The sequence below is a fragment of the Mytilus edulis genome, chromosome 11 (genome assembly GCF_963676685.1).
Source record: "Mytilus edulis chromosome 11, xbMytEdul2.2, whole genome shotgun sequence".
NCBI lineage: Eukaryota > Metazoa > Mollusca > Bivalvia > Mytilida > Mytilidae > Mytilus > Mytilus edulis.
In genome coordinates, this window is record NC_092354.1 from 12185708 (window position 1) to 12202005 (window position 16298).

Below are 16298 nucleotides of genomic sequence, written 5' to 3' on the forward strand. Positions count from 1 at the left end.
GAAAGAGAAGAATGTAATAAATGTTATGAACCTCATCGATGTTGGAAAAACTGTTAAAATAAGGAGTCTTATATTTTGGACATAATGTACGCGATGAGTTCATTGTCAATTTTTGTCAATAAGTATGTCGTTTTCGTCAAAACCAGTTTATATCACATTCGCTTGATACAACAACTCATTGATGGTACCAGGCTTGTTTTTGTCTAAATATCTTTTATTTATAACGAATATATTACTTTTAGTCATGGCGTCGTCATTTTATTTTCGATTAATGAGTTTGAATGTCCCTCCGGTAATATGGTATCTTAATCTTCTCCAAAACACTGCACTACAGTGCATTTTGTTATTTTCTTACCATAGTTAATGCAATCGGAATATTTTATAGCCTTCAAGTATTAAAAGAGATGTAAATACTTGTGATAATATTTAGAATAAAGGTTATCTTGAACAATGGTTGATCATCCACATTTGCATCAATGCAGCAATTTTCTTATTTTGTCTGTTATCTAAAGTGACCCTAATCTAGACTCGTCATAGAAGGAACACAATTTGAACAATCTTCTATACAATCACTTGGTTTAACACTCTAAATCATTTGTATGCTGGTGGTTTAACTGTTCGTCTTTCTGTACTTACGAATTTAGATTAAGTCATGGTAGTAGCATTGCGTTGGGCTGGATTGCAATGCAGCAACACGGTCGTCTGTTGTAAACCATTGTACAATATTGAGACATTTTTGACAGACTTTGTATTCGTAGATGGAGACGAAAACCAAAAAGTAAAATCACAAATATACTGATCTCCGAGGAAAATTCAAAACGGAAAGTTCCTAATCAAATGGCAAAATCAAAAGCTCAAATACATCAAACCAATGGATAAAAATGTCATATTCCCGACTTATATAGACAATTTCTTATGTAGGAAATGGTGGATTAAATCTAGTTTTATAGTCAACATTAAATTTCATGATCCGATGAGAGTTTAAGCGATTTCATATAGCTTGTCATACATATTCACTGATCATAATGGTCTCCGGAGAGGTAAACGACAAGCGATCAATTACTGTGCAAAAAGTAAAATCACAAAAATACTGAACTCAGAGGAAAATCTAATCGGAAAGTCTATAATCACATGGCAAAATCAAATGACAAAACACATCAAAAACGAATTGACAAGAAATGTCATATTCCTCACTTGGTTTTAAAGCGCTAAGCCTCTCAATTAGATGACAGTCTCATCAAATTCTGTTATATTTACAATGATGCGTGAACTAAACAGACATAAGAAATAAAATAGTCAAAATATGGATTCGCTGTTAAATTAATTAAAGTCGTTTAAAGTCATTTATTTTCAACATATCAGAAAAATAAATTAGTCAGTTTTGTCAATTTTCAGACTATACCACAGCGGTTAGTTCTATTTGATTTTGACATTTTCTTGCAGTTAACTAACTTCAGCTCATTACTTTTCATACATTCAGGTTGAAGTGATCAGGCAAAATAACAACTCCTCAACAGTGTTACATAGACAGAACAGATCACATCTGACTGCAAGCGAAGTATCTAAACTGAATTTATTGATCTAAAAATTGACTGAAAGACTGAAAATAAGGGACTTTCCGATATGACGTTTCCTTGGAGTTCGGTATTTTTGTTATTTTACTTTACAAGAGCTATTCAGATCAACATTTGTTTACTACATGTTGTTGAACTTAAAATAGTATATTAGCCCTCACGTAATTCAAAAATACATGTGGTTACCCTTTTAATTTATGGTGGTGATGTTATTTGTCTAATTCATGTTTTATATGAAATGTCATCAATCATGGCGTAAACAAACACGGATCTTAAAACAAATGTAGAAAACATCTTTCATGAATATTTAACACAAAGGCGTTAACATTATTTTACCTGTCAATATAAAGATAAGACGATCTCCCGATTTTTTTTGTCTTACCATACGCATAATAATGTGGCCAATTTGGATATTAATCGTTTGTGTTGTTGGTAGCGTCAACTGTAATGGTAAGTCTTATGGGTCATGTTTCAGAATAATTCAATTTAAAACTACTCTAAATATCAGCTCCACAATGTTAAATCTTTGCCGGGATTCAAACTTGTGCTTTTGGTAGGCAACACCACATGTACAGTGTCCATCTCTCTAGAACTCTAGGCAACCTAGATTGAACTTAAAAATTCAGATTTCAGTGGACTTGTGTAACCTTTCCTCATCTGTAGAATCTAGACAACATGATATATTACGCATGCAATGTAATTGATTACAGATTAGCCAAATATCGATAGTGAAGGATCTAAGATTAAGTTAAAGATATATATAATGTTGGCGCCCTTTTAAGCTTGCTGTTAGGTGCGAGCTAAGGCTCTGTTTTTAAGACCGTACTTTGATCTATAATGATTTACTTTTATAAATTGTGACTTAGATGGAGGGTTGTCTCATTGGATTCACCACATCTTATATCTATTTATAAAGACACTTTATCTTATTTTGATTACGTTCTTCATTAGAAGTTCTGCATTGTTATCCGAGTTACTTTTGCTTGTTAAAGAAACAGAAGCAAATTGGAATCTGAATTGATAAAACTTTCAACTGAAATGGTGTCATTCTCATTAAATGAAATATATTATTGAAATCAAATATCTTAATGGAGTCAGGTAAATATAAATAACTTGTTTATTCTTCCAACAGTCTGTCAAAAAGGAAGACCAAAAGGTCATTGTGGACTAGAACCGGGTGGTGCATCATGCCAATGGGGATATTATTGTAGGGACTCAGTATGCTGCCCGATTCGTAAGTAGTCAAAAGGAAGTTACTCGATACCAAAACATTGTTTAGGGGATAGACTTTCGGTAGGATGGATAACTCCTATGTTTTAGGTCACATGCGTATGTTTGACCCTCTCTATTTTGATATTGATTAATAATCTCTGTTACATATTGTTTGCATTTAATAAGTACATACATATAATTGAACCAGCATCAGTGAGAATTGGACAGCTTACCCTCAGATATTATGAAGAGAAGAAAGGGTGCTTTATAGGAAACGTCAAAAATACAAGGCTAAGGTTTAATTACGTCAGAAAGGTATTTACAAATACATCACCGATGAAGCACATATATAAACAGTTAGAATTTGTATATTAATGCGAATTGCAGACTAAAACCCGAAATTTCACAAGAGGTTGTGTACACTCAGGTCTAGGCCCTCTATATTATGAAGTGTATGGATTTCAAATCCAAGTATGCACTATTCTAACGACGCATATGATCTAAGTATATTGTTATTTATGTTTTTACTAACATTTCACCGGGTACTTTAAAACAAATAAAGCAATATATCTTGGACAATTATCAAATAAAAGCAATGAACAAAAATTAGGTATAGGTAATTGCGCAATGGCAATACAATATGTTCATAAACCATGTATGGTATCATTTTGTTTCAATCGCAGGGTGAGGTTTATATTCAACATGTCTATTATATGGGAATATTTTTAAATACTGTTTGCATGTACCATCATATACAAACCACTATGAAATGAAATGTTGTCAAATAAGAATTGTGAAACAAAAAATGTCATATACATATACATATATTTGTAAACTACTATAAATAAATGCGCATTTCTCTTGCAGTATATACACACATGAAAAAGACGAAATGTAAAACGTATTAAAAAATGTATCTATCCATTTACAAGGTATAAAATGTTTCCGCTTTATCTGTTGTTGTTGCTTTTAATGATTGACTAATTTTGTATTTGATAGCTTGTAAATATGGCGATCCGCACCCGTCTCGTACCTGTGGAATGATTGTCGGATCAAATAATTGTCCGTATGGATATAATTGTATTGGAGGGCCTGCTGATGAATACTTTGCCTGCTGTCCAAATGGGAAAAGAGGTAGTTCATTATTTTAGTCAACATTAAAGATCAGGGCATACACATGTAGAAAATATCCGTCTCATTCCTATTTTTTTTTACCTTTGCGAAAAAGAAATGCATGTGAACGTCCCACTCAAGGATATTATTGTGTTCGAAACATCAATTATTAGGATGTAAAAAGGTAAATCACAAAAATACTGAACTCCGGGGGAAATTCAAAACGAAAAGTCTCTAATCAAATGATAAAACACATCAAATAAACGAACAACAACTGACTTGGTATAGGCATTCTCAAATTTAGAAAATGTTGGATATATAGTTTTACGCTTATATTTCGATATATTCGTGTTTACATGTTTTAGATATGTTTAATAATATGCTAAACATCAAATTGTACTTTTAACATTATTTTGAATAAATAAATATAAACCTATAACAGTTGACGTAATTTTATTTCACAGCTGGCTAATCCAACTCAATAATCGGCTACATTGGTATTTCAAAAGTGCATCATGATGTCAGGAGAAAAGAACAAGAATGCATGGTTGTTATTATAGATGTGAATAGCTTGTTAACTGACTGTTTTATCGACAAAATATATTATGTCAACCATTTCATCAATACACTATATTTTCAATTATGTATCTATCTGATAGCACTTGGTCATATTTCCGTATACATTTATTTAATGAAATTTATGGGGATTCATCTTCAAGAAGATCACTTTTACTCTTTAAGAAAAATGCTAGTGTTTAAATATTATGATGCATGGGTTCGATAGATAGACTTGTCAACATGTATGTGTTATCTAACGCATATCATCAGCCCAGTAGTTAGCACTTCGGTGGACATGAATATCAATTATATGGTTATTTTTATAAATTTACTGTTTGCAAAAGTGTGCATTATTCAAAATACTGAGGATTTTCTTGTCCCAGGCATAAATTAACTTAGCCGTATTTGGCATAACGTTTTGGAATTTTTGGTTCCCAATGCTCTTCAACTTTGTACTTGTTGGCTTTCTAACTATTTTGATTTTGAGTCTTATGCTGGCGTCACACATTGGCTTATAGACCGACGTGCACTAGACCTACAGGGAAAATTGACAAAATCTGTATACGTTAGGTGCACGCAAGAGGAACGCTAAGCAATCGTTAAACGCGCGTTGCATAAGTTTGAGGTACGTCGAAATGCATAGGTATTCGCTTGGTGAACTTTGAAACTCCCTGAACCTTTTTACAGCATACAAATTTTCATCTAGCTCAAGAGTTTGTGAAGCGTATACCTGTTCGCTACACGCATGTAATACATACACTACAAGCGCGCTGAAAAGGCTACAGATAAGTTTGAGACACGTTTAGGACACGTTGTATACGCTTCAAGATCGTTTGACTGTTACTTTAACGTATGCGGGGCGTGTTTTTAACAAACACCCTATAACTACACTTCCAAGAAACGCCATTAGCACGGATAAACATCCCAGATACGACCGTGACACGTCTCAAATATGTTTACGGGACGTTTTCCTTCGTAGCGTGATTTTTTTATCTACATTAGAAAAACGCTAGACATACTTCATTTGAACGCACGATATTCTTATGTACGCCTCTCGTACACCATAAACACGTTTAAAGCTCGTTGTACACACAATACTGATATGATTGGCAAGTTGAATGCGTCCAAAAGTACTACCGTATTGGCAGCTTACATGTTTTTTTATCACGCCCGGCGTACTTTGGCGCTATACCCTGATGTGTGACACATGTATTATGTAGACGAAACGCATGTATGGCGTATTAAAATATAAGCTTGATTCTTTTGATAACTACTAACGTCATTACTCACAAATTGTTTTATGAAATGTTAGATATTTATTGTAAAGTTTGATTGATGATCAATTTGTGATAGAAAAGAGGTAATACAATTGAGAATGGAATTGGGGAATGTGTCAATGAATTACCTACCCGACAATAGAACTGACAACAGCAGGTCACCAATAGGTCTTCAATGCAGCGAGAGACTCCTGCACCCGGAGTCGTTCTGCATCTGGCCCCTAAACAAATATATATACTAGTTCAGTGATAATGGACGTCATACTAAACTCCAAATTATACACAAGAAACTAAAATAAAAAATCCTAAAAGACTAACAAAGGCCAGAGGCTCCTGACTTCGGACAGGCGCAAAAATGCGGCGGGGTTAAACATGTTTTTTTTTAGATACATTTAGCCAATGTAGAAAGTACACGCATAACAATACGCACAGTAAAATTCAGTTGAAGAGAAGTCCGAGTCCGATGCCAGAAGAGGTAACAAAAGAATATAAACAAAATGACATTAAACAGACTACTAACAGTTACTGACAGACCTCAATTAAACTGATTGAAAGGTTATGTCTTCATCATATGAATATCAGACACAATCCCTCCCGTTAGGGGTTAAGTATTATACCATCATTATATGTATGAGAAGAACATAACCCGTGTCATGCCAATGCATTTTCTTTTATGTGCGGCCGTCCCGTTCAAAATATAAAACTTTGAAAATTAAATACATGTACCAATTAAAAGTTTGATTCAGATAAAGTTGTGTATTGAAAATAAAAATGGGATATTTTTTAGGGGGCGCGGTGTCTTAGGTCCACATAACATATATAATATGTATATTTCAAATATACATGTATATGTATCAACACTTCCTAAATAACGAGTTTGTAAATATTAGCCTGCGTGACGTAAAAACTACGAATAAAAAAAAGAATTAAATGAGGTTGAATCATTGATTTGTATATCAATAAATACATCAGGGATAGTTGAACTTATTTTGACAAAACAGAAAAAAACTTATTGCTAATAGCACCATTCTATTTCAAAACTCTTCTTATATGAACATTTCGTCCTTGAACATAATTACTTATTTATATATTGTCTACATGGCAGAAAATTCCTCTCTTACTTACCTCAACTTACCTCAAATATCTGTAAAAAAAAACTCAGAGGAAAGTCAAAACAGAAAGTCCCTAGGCTAATCACATGGCAAAATCAAATGAAAAAACTCATCAAATACGAATGGACACCAACTGTCATATTCCTGACTTGGTACAGGCATTTTCAAATGTAGAAATTGGTGGATTAAACCTGGTTTTATAGCGCTAAACCTCTCACTTTGTACGACAGACTGATCAAATTCCGTTATATTTACAATGATGCGTGAACTAAACAGACCTAATAAATAAATGGTCAAAATATGGGTACAGCAGTCATCATCGTGTTACAATTGCAAAAGAAACAATTTCGCGTGTCTGACGTTTTTTCAATACATCTCGTGAGGGTTTTTGTCAGATATTAACGCATGTTAAAATTAATATGTAACATGCAGGTTAAAATGTGTATATAATTCATTTTACAAATTGTGTTGAGGGAGATAATTGCAGTCATATCAAATATATAGAATAATATCCTTTTTTGTTTGTTTTTGAGACTGACTTTATCAGCAATAATATCAACGAGCTCGGTAGGGCGAGCTGACAATTGAGTTGATGAAGTCGGAATCAAAAAATAAAATGCCATTATTCTTTTTGTCGGCAATTTATCTTAACTTTTTTGGTTGAAAATATGAAGTAAAATGAAATATATTTTTAAAAACTATTTAAGGGGGTTCGCGGGTCTAAATCATTTATATAGGATTTTTCTATATTTTTCTATAAATGAACTTTGTCTTATAGTTAATAGAAAAATAAAATTAAAAAGTAGGGTGACCGTTCATTTGCGCTCACAATCTGCCTTTGAAAGAAGCATACATTTTTGTAAAGGTGTTTTTTTTCTGTTGAAGTAAGAGGAGAAATAAAGGTAATATCGAAATAAAAAAAAAAATTTATTACAGAAATCGCTAAAATTTTACAATAATTTAGTTTAAGTACAGCTTATATGGAAATTATATTAAAAATGATAGGTCACCGATGAGTTGAAAAAGATATTTCAATTTTAGAGCCAAAAAATGGCATTTTTCCACCAAAGGGAGATAATTTAGAACTTTTTCAATGATGTATACATTTTGAAAGTCATCTGGGGCCAACACGAATTGATTGTTTTGAATGATTTTTGTACCACATGATAAAGTAACAACTACAAAATGAAATAAATAAAATTTGTAATGAAAAACAAATGTTTGATTTTTTTTGAAATTTTTATACCCTCGAGCCTCCTTAACGCGGACAAAACAAAATGTGAGTCTTCTGTACTGAAACATGACGCATATTTCGAGTTTCAAATCCTGTCAATTATCTTAGACATATAAAATGGTAAGATCCAATGGGAAAATGTTCAAAGCGCCGATGAATTATATAATTTTCTAATTTTTTTTATAAATTCCTTGTAATGAAGGATATGGACAAAACGTTGCACACTAATAAGAAACGACAATAACTTAAACGTGGGCATGTCACTTTCGTTGTTGATGTATAATGTAATGTAATCCTGTATGAAATATGATAGCCCATAAAAGTTGTGGTTTCATAGAGGATATCCTGCAAGAATATAAATGTGTTGTCCATGAAGGTATAAACCATAATAAATAATTTAAAATTTGTTATCATTGTAGCAGTACTTTTCAATGCTCTTCATCTTCGTACTTTATTTGGCCTTTTTGTTATTCGAGTGTCACTGATGATTCTTTTAGAAATAAATACACAATTTCAATCTTGGTATCTATGATAAGTTTTTATATATAAAATTCGCATGAAAAACTAAAGAGACAGTGCAATACATGCAGAATACAAACCCAGCAATCTATATCCTACAAACAACAAACCCGCGTGTCATCTACAAAATAATCATCAGTTTCGCTCGAATAAAAATATTAAAATTCAAAATAAGTCTACTTTATTCAAGATTGTGGGGAACTTAACCGTGGGTTCAGGGAAGACATCGGGACCCACCAGGACAAATGGGACAGGCCCATGATGCCGTATGGGGGTACGAGAGATTACAGGTATGAAGAGGAAACACCTCGATCCCGATATAACAATGCCGGGGATACAGCCACCATCAAGGGAAAATGTCGAAAATTGACTCCATCATGAAAGGGCCCCGGGGTGGTGGTGGAAAGTCTCACGCCATACCTTTACCGGGTCAAAATGAAAACAGCAATGGTAGTGGCATATCATGACCGGATTACGTTGTGTAAGGATAGGGAAGTCCCCAATTGGTGTAAAAAAACTAACAGCCCAAGTAATAAGTAAAAATAGGATGGAAATAGAGGAGTTGGGATCCAAGGAAAAAAAGGTAGGAACATGTATTGCTCATGTCGGGGACCAGATGATGGGGGTCTAATGATCAGTTATGACGAGTGCAGGGAATGGTTTCATGGGCGATGTGTGAACATTACTCCCGGGGAGACTGACGGAATGGACGCCTATCAGTGTCCTGGAGGTTCGCTCTCCACAGGAGTGCACGTGTCCAGGATCTCCCTGCACTCAAGGTTTAAAAAAATCAGATGGGCAATAAGCAGGAAGACCAGAAACAGATCCCAGGGAATGGCAGCCCGCCATCCTCACCAGTGCAGCCCAGAAGTGGTGGAGGAGCTGGTGGTTATGGTATCGGAGAAGGAGCTGCGGGAGCTGGACCCTGAGGTACATGGAAGCTCTGGGTCCTTGTTAGAGGTAGGATTGGGGTCAGACGGGGGTCTGAGGGCGCCACTGAGGGAGAGGTACAGGGGAGTTGGAGAAGAGGGAGGTCAACAAGAGGACCAGAAGTCGGCAAGACCGCTGGAGGAGAGCTGCCAGAAGCAAGGCCATGGCAGGGTTCTCATCTCCCCTACAGACAGCCTCACCTCAGGGGGTCCGGGTGGATGCCCATGGTCATGAGGGGGGTGTCGGGCCCAGTCTGGCTTCCCCGCTCGGAGTGAGGTGTCAACATCTCACTTTGAAGGGCAGGGTGGATCAGTTGGGACTGAATTATCTTGTCCAGTTTCCGGCTGTGAAGCTCGGGGGCCAGGCCTGGAAGGACACATTCCACAGAACATGTGGCCGAGGTGTTCCGTGACCTGAGTGTTTCCGATCCAGGGTTAGTCCGATTGCGCCTCACTTCCCTGAGCACACTCTTTCGGGCCCAAGGAGTGCTGCGGTGGGGAACCCCATCCACTGGGTTATTAGCTAACTGGAGTCTGTGAGGCTGACTCCAAAGGACCTAAGTGCTGAGTGGGGAGCCATGGCCGCAGTGTGCAAATTGGCACAGTGGGAGGTACCGCCGACCTTCACGCTGTCTCCAATCAACTCCCCTGCAGTGCTCATGCACTGGAGGGCGCAGGTGGAGTTGATGGCTCTCTTACAGGGGCATCAGCGCCGAGTCTTTCTGAGGGAAGTCAACCTCAGCTCCAGAGAGCCGCCAAAGGGAAGCTCCCCCAGTGAGCAGGGGAGTCCATCAGCCAAAGCAGGAGTTTTCTGCAGGCTGGGGGCTCCAGTCGGCACACAGGGAGCTTCCAGGCCCATGGAGCAGGTTGGGGTGTTAAGTCCCAAGGGGCACCATCCAAGGCCCATACCTTCCCTCATGTCCCTCCCTACCCGGCCTGTACCCTCCCTCATGTCCCTCAAGGAGTAGGGGAGTGGAGCCCCAATTGTGCAGGGACCTTCCAGAGGCTTTTGACAGCCATATGCACCTATCTTTCCCTAAGCAAGATGGGGATGCCTTCCCAGACATCCTTGGGGGATTTTCTTCGGGTGCGGTTGACCCCTGCTCATGTGGACCCAGTCAAGCTGGTTGAAGGGGTTGCAGTCTTTTGTGATCCAAAGACTTGGCCCCGAGTGCCGTTGAAGCTGGAACCGGGATGGGTCGGGACGGTGGGAATCCATCCCAAGAGTACCGGGCAGTTTGAGGATGCTACTCAGCGCCGAGTTCATCAACTGGTGACTCATCCGAGTGTGTCTGTCCTGGGAGAGATGGGGGTGGATTTTACGATAGACGAGAAGCTGCATGTTCGTCAGATCTCCACTTTGAGATGGGCCCTCCAGTCGTATGGCTTCGACCAGCTTGTGGTCTTGCACATCAGGGGCGACCGACTGGACAGGGTTCACGGCCGTTCCCATCAAGACGTGTTGGAAGTTATGAGGGGCATTGCAGTTAACCCGGACCAGCTGATCCATCTTCACTGTTTCCAGGGGGGATGGCTCAGGTAAGAGAGTGGCAGCGCTCATACTGTAACGCCTACTTTGGGTTTGGAATGGGAGTTCATTCTTTTAGCTCTAAACAGAAGGACGCGTTGAGGTTGGTGCCTCCGTTTAGGATTCTCTTGGAAAGTGATGCCCCTTACTTTCCTCCGCCTAATGCACGACATGGCCACCCTCATTACCTGTATGAGGTGGCTAAGGCGGTGGGAAACGTGAGGGCAGACTCTCCGTGGGAGATTCTACGGGTGGCCCACCTCAATGGTGGCCGTCTGTATGGAGTTAACCCGTAGGCGGGCATCTCTCGCCTTGTAAATAGTTGTCATAAGAGCCCGTTGGCCATTTATAAATGAATTTAGAGCCCGTTGGCTCCCAATTATTTATGTTAAAGCCAGTTGGCTTCTAGTTAATAGATTAACGGCCCGTTGGCCAAGATGAAATAATTCATATATATATATATACATTTTGTCCCTGGCTTCACCTTTTTCATAAAGTTGGGGAAAGTGTAGTACCTCGGGGGTCGTCGGTGGTGCTCCACTGGCGGAGGAGACAGATCCGAAAGACGGAAGAGCCTCGTTCCGGATCTGGCAGTCGAAAACCTAGAATCAGAAGCAACACAAACGCTGAATCTATTCCATACAGTCTTTTCAGATAGTTATTAGTTTGTAGAAGCTTACAAGACTTTGACATATACAGCTAAGGATAATAATTCCTGGGGCAGAAAATGAAACAAATCGATTTTGATATATCCTTACCATGGAGAAATCAATTTCGGAAGTTGGGATTCCAAAACTATTATGGTGTTCTAGGTTTGTAAGAATGCTGGATGTTAGTATCAAATAATGGTACTGGCGGCTCGATCAATATATGCACTGTTACAATCTCATCTTTTCGTTGTCACTTTTTTTTAATTATATCATATGATATATATATATTTCTCTAACTCTTCGTCAATTTATCCCTTTCCGCGCCCATTGTATAACAAAATTTAATCAATGGTTCGTTTGATCTCAGTTCTTCATTGGTTAAAATCCGATTATGACGTCGCTTTTTCTTGCTTTCCTCTGAATTTTCTATTGTGACGGCATGAAAAAAGGCGACCATGCCTGATGACGTCACATTGAAAAAAAATTTTGCAGATCATTCGAAAAGAAGGAATACGCTTGCCTGCATATTGTTTGAAAATCATTATAGAAACAGATTCTACCACCAAATCTCGTGTAATACGATATTTATCCACTCTCGACAGTTAAATTTTAAATATCTAAAACGCTCGGCGAGCCTCGCGTTTTAAATTTCAAAATTTAACTGTCTCGAGCGGATAAATATCGTATAAATAAAGGCAACAGTAGTATACCGCTGTTCAAACTCATAAATCCATGGACAAAAAACAAAATCGGGGTAACAAACTAAAACTGACCGAAACGCATAAATATAAGAGGAGAACAACGACACAACACTACAATGTAACTAACACACACAGAAACGGACCAAGCATCAGACAAAATCCCACGAGAATAACAAATATAACATCAAAACCAAAAACATGAATTTGGGATAGACAAGTACCGTGACACGTCTTATCGCAATGTCAATTTACACTAAAAAATAAGAGAAAACAAACGACGCAATGTTAAATTGTAACACACACAGAAACGAACTATAATATAACAATGGCCATATTCCTGACTTGGTACAGGACATTTTTAAAGGAAAGAAAAAATGGTGGGTTGAACCTGGTTTTGTGGCATGCCAAACCTCGTACTTTAATGGCAATGTTAAATATAACATAGAAATGACAACATAATATTACAGGACTACAATACAAATAAATAGGAAAACGTATTAGACAAAGAAACACATGATTAATGAATAACAAAAAGCATCAGGTTTAAAATTTAATACGCCAAAAACACGCCTTGTCCACACAAGACTCACCAGTGACGCCCAGATATAAAAGATCGAAAGCGAAAAAAAGTACAAAGTTGTACAGCACTGAAGATCAAAAGTTGAAAAAGGTTGTGTCAAATACGGCTAAGTTGGCGATCCAAATATATAATATAAGAATGGAAACATATGAAAGATTAATTATGAAGAATACTTCAAAAATTGGAAAGATTTCTTAAATGAAGTATTTTATAGATACTATGTTAGAACGGTATAATAATACAAACAGGACAAAATTAAAACAGTAAGGTGAAGATCCACTAAACACACAATCGTTAAAATTTGATCTTCAAATTTTTAATCTCAAACATTTTCTCTCGTTGACTCAGTTATCTGTTTGTTCATGGGAAAGGTGTTTTGTAGTATTAGATTGAATGATACCAGAACAGTGGTATATTCTATAAGTTTATAGACATTATTGACATTCTGTATTTATAATACAAAGGATGGGTGATACATGTATGCCAGGAGACGTTGAACGGAATGGAATATCACACTCGATGCAGTGGTAGAATCTATATATATATTTCCGGGTTATATATATATAGGTTAATTTCAAATGCATTACTCGACTATGCTCAGATTGTTTTATCATGTTCACCAATTCAACCATGAACAACAGTATAAACATTCAAATTTTTAATCTCAAACATTTTCTCTCGTCGACTCAGTTATCTGTTTGTTTATGAGAGAGGGTGTTTTGTAGTATTAGATTGAATGATACCAGTACAGTGGTATATGCTGTAAGTTTATCCAATTCTTACAGTGACATTCTGTATTTATAATACAAAGGATGGGTGATACATGTATGCCAGAAGACGTTGACTACAGCTACAGTATTCTGTTCGATCTTTTTCGTTTTTGTTTTTATCGTGTTTTGGCTATTTTATTACTTATAGTTTCTGATGCATGCATCTTGGTATATGTTTGTTGTTGTTTTTGGGTTTTTTTTTCAGTTCAATTCTGTAGTTTTGATTCGACAAAGTGTTAATATCCTCTCGGTACCTTCTTCAACATATCGTTGACATCTGTTGTAAATCTGAAGTGTATAATGCGATGTACTGCGCACTGATAAAATGTCAAGGTCATATATACTGACCCAGAATGATAAAAAAAAATTAGATAAATCATGCTGGTTATTTTCCAACGACACTTTCGCTTCTTTCATTGCTCATCTAACTCTATTTACAATGTTTTTTTTTATATAATATGTCTGATGTTTTTTTATTACATCATTTATTAAAACCTACACAGTATAAAATCGAAAGCACCTTTCCTGGTAATTAAGCAATTAGTTATAAAGGTGGTCACATACTATTTTTTTACCTGTGTATATAAAGACGTTCTCCGCCGAATACCAGACACTTTACTGTTAACCTACAGATCATCATGTGGTCAATGTTGATAATGCTCAGTTGTTTTATTGGTTGTGTGCAGAGTCAAAGTATGTACAATATTCTCATAGAGGGGGGATTATGTATATTGGTAAAGACACTTCATTTTTCTTTAATTAATATCTTACCACTTTCTCTGTCAAAATATATAATTTGTAACCTTGATGAGAAAAGCAAAATCGTTACTTTAATCTTTAATCTTTGATGTTTTGTTTATTTAAATGTTTATATCGTTTACAATGTTTCATTTATGTTAATTGTAATAAAGCTTTTATGGTATGATACTAAAACATAAAGGGAGGGAATCGCTTTATTTTCATATGATGAAGACAAATCTTTCAACCAGTTAAATTGAGGTCTGTAGCTGGCATGTCAGTAACTGCTAGTACTCCTTTATTTCTTTATTTATAATTGACATTTTCATTCGTTTCAATCTGTTATCTATTCTTATCGAACTCGGACTTCTTCATAACTGAGTTTTACTATGTGTATTGCTGTGTGTTTGTTTATTCTACATTGGCTAGAGGTATAGGGGAAGGGTTAATATCGCACAAAACATGTTTAACCCGAACTATTTTTGCGCCTGTCCAAAGTCATAAGCCTCTGTTGACATATTCCCCATTTTCATACTCAATTTCATTTACAATGTTGATACATAAGTGTCTCTCAGTTGTTAATGTAATTATGCTGTATTTGTGTACAGTCGTAAATTAATTTTGGGTATTCGTTGTTATTCCGTGGTTAACATGTCGACACGTACTATTATATTGTTTATTTGTGTATTTCTCTGTCCTGAGTGTTCCTGCATTTATTTGTACTGTATTCCTGTCGTGTGATGTTGTTGTTTCAGCGGTATTTTTAACATTGAGATAAAACGCGAAGTTTGTCTAGCAACAAAACCTGGTTCAACCCACCATTTTTTTTCTTAAAATGTCCTGTATCATTACGAATATGGCAGCTGTTATCTTATAGTTTCCATGTATGTTGCCTTTTTTATCTTGTACTTCAGTGTTTCTGTTGTTTCGCTGTTCTCCTTGTATAATTGATGTGTTTCCATCGGTTATAGTTTGTAACCCGGGTTTGTTTTCTCTCAATTGATTTATGAATTTTGAACAGCGGTAAACTACTGTTGCCATTACTTGAATCTTTAACTACAATTATTTTCAAACGGAATTTTATACATTTTTGTACGTATATATTTATAGCAGTACCTACCTGCCCATTCGGAATACCACTACCTAACATCCATTGTGGTAGGGGACAAGGTAGTCAAAACTGCCCGCCTTTGTTTTACTGTAACGTTCACCCGTTGGATGCGTTTGCTGTGTGTTGCATGAAGGTCAGTATTATACACTTAACGCTGATAAAATAAGAAATTGATAAACCTTCGTGTTAGTTATTCCTGATTCCCGATAAAGCGTTTTGGACGCACAAAAACTGTAAAGTTATGATTCTATTCAGGATGTGTTTTTTATCGTTCAGTGGTAACTTTTTTAAATGATGTCTGTCATACTGTTTTGCTTTTGTTGAATGTTAAACCATGCTGTTTATTATGTTGATTTTGTCCGATTTCAGGGCCTTTAATACCTTACTGTAATGTAGCTGTGATGTCAGTATTCTTTTTTTGATATTGTTGTATTTACAATGATAGTACACCGCATTATTTTGTTATCAACATAAGTCTATGCCTTTCCTCGTGTTAGAATCAATTGTTTACAAATTGGTTAATTAGCATTTTTATAAATATCACTTGCTGATATTTAACATTATTTTGAATATCTTACTGAAACACATAACATTTATTTTCCAGCTACCTGGCTAACCTGGTATGTCAACGATGCATCGTGTTGTTTGTACAAAGTAATGATGTCATCATAGATGTATGGATCCTACTTGCT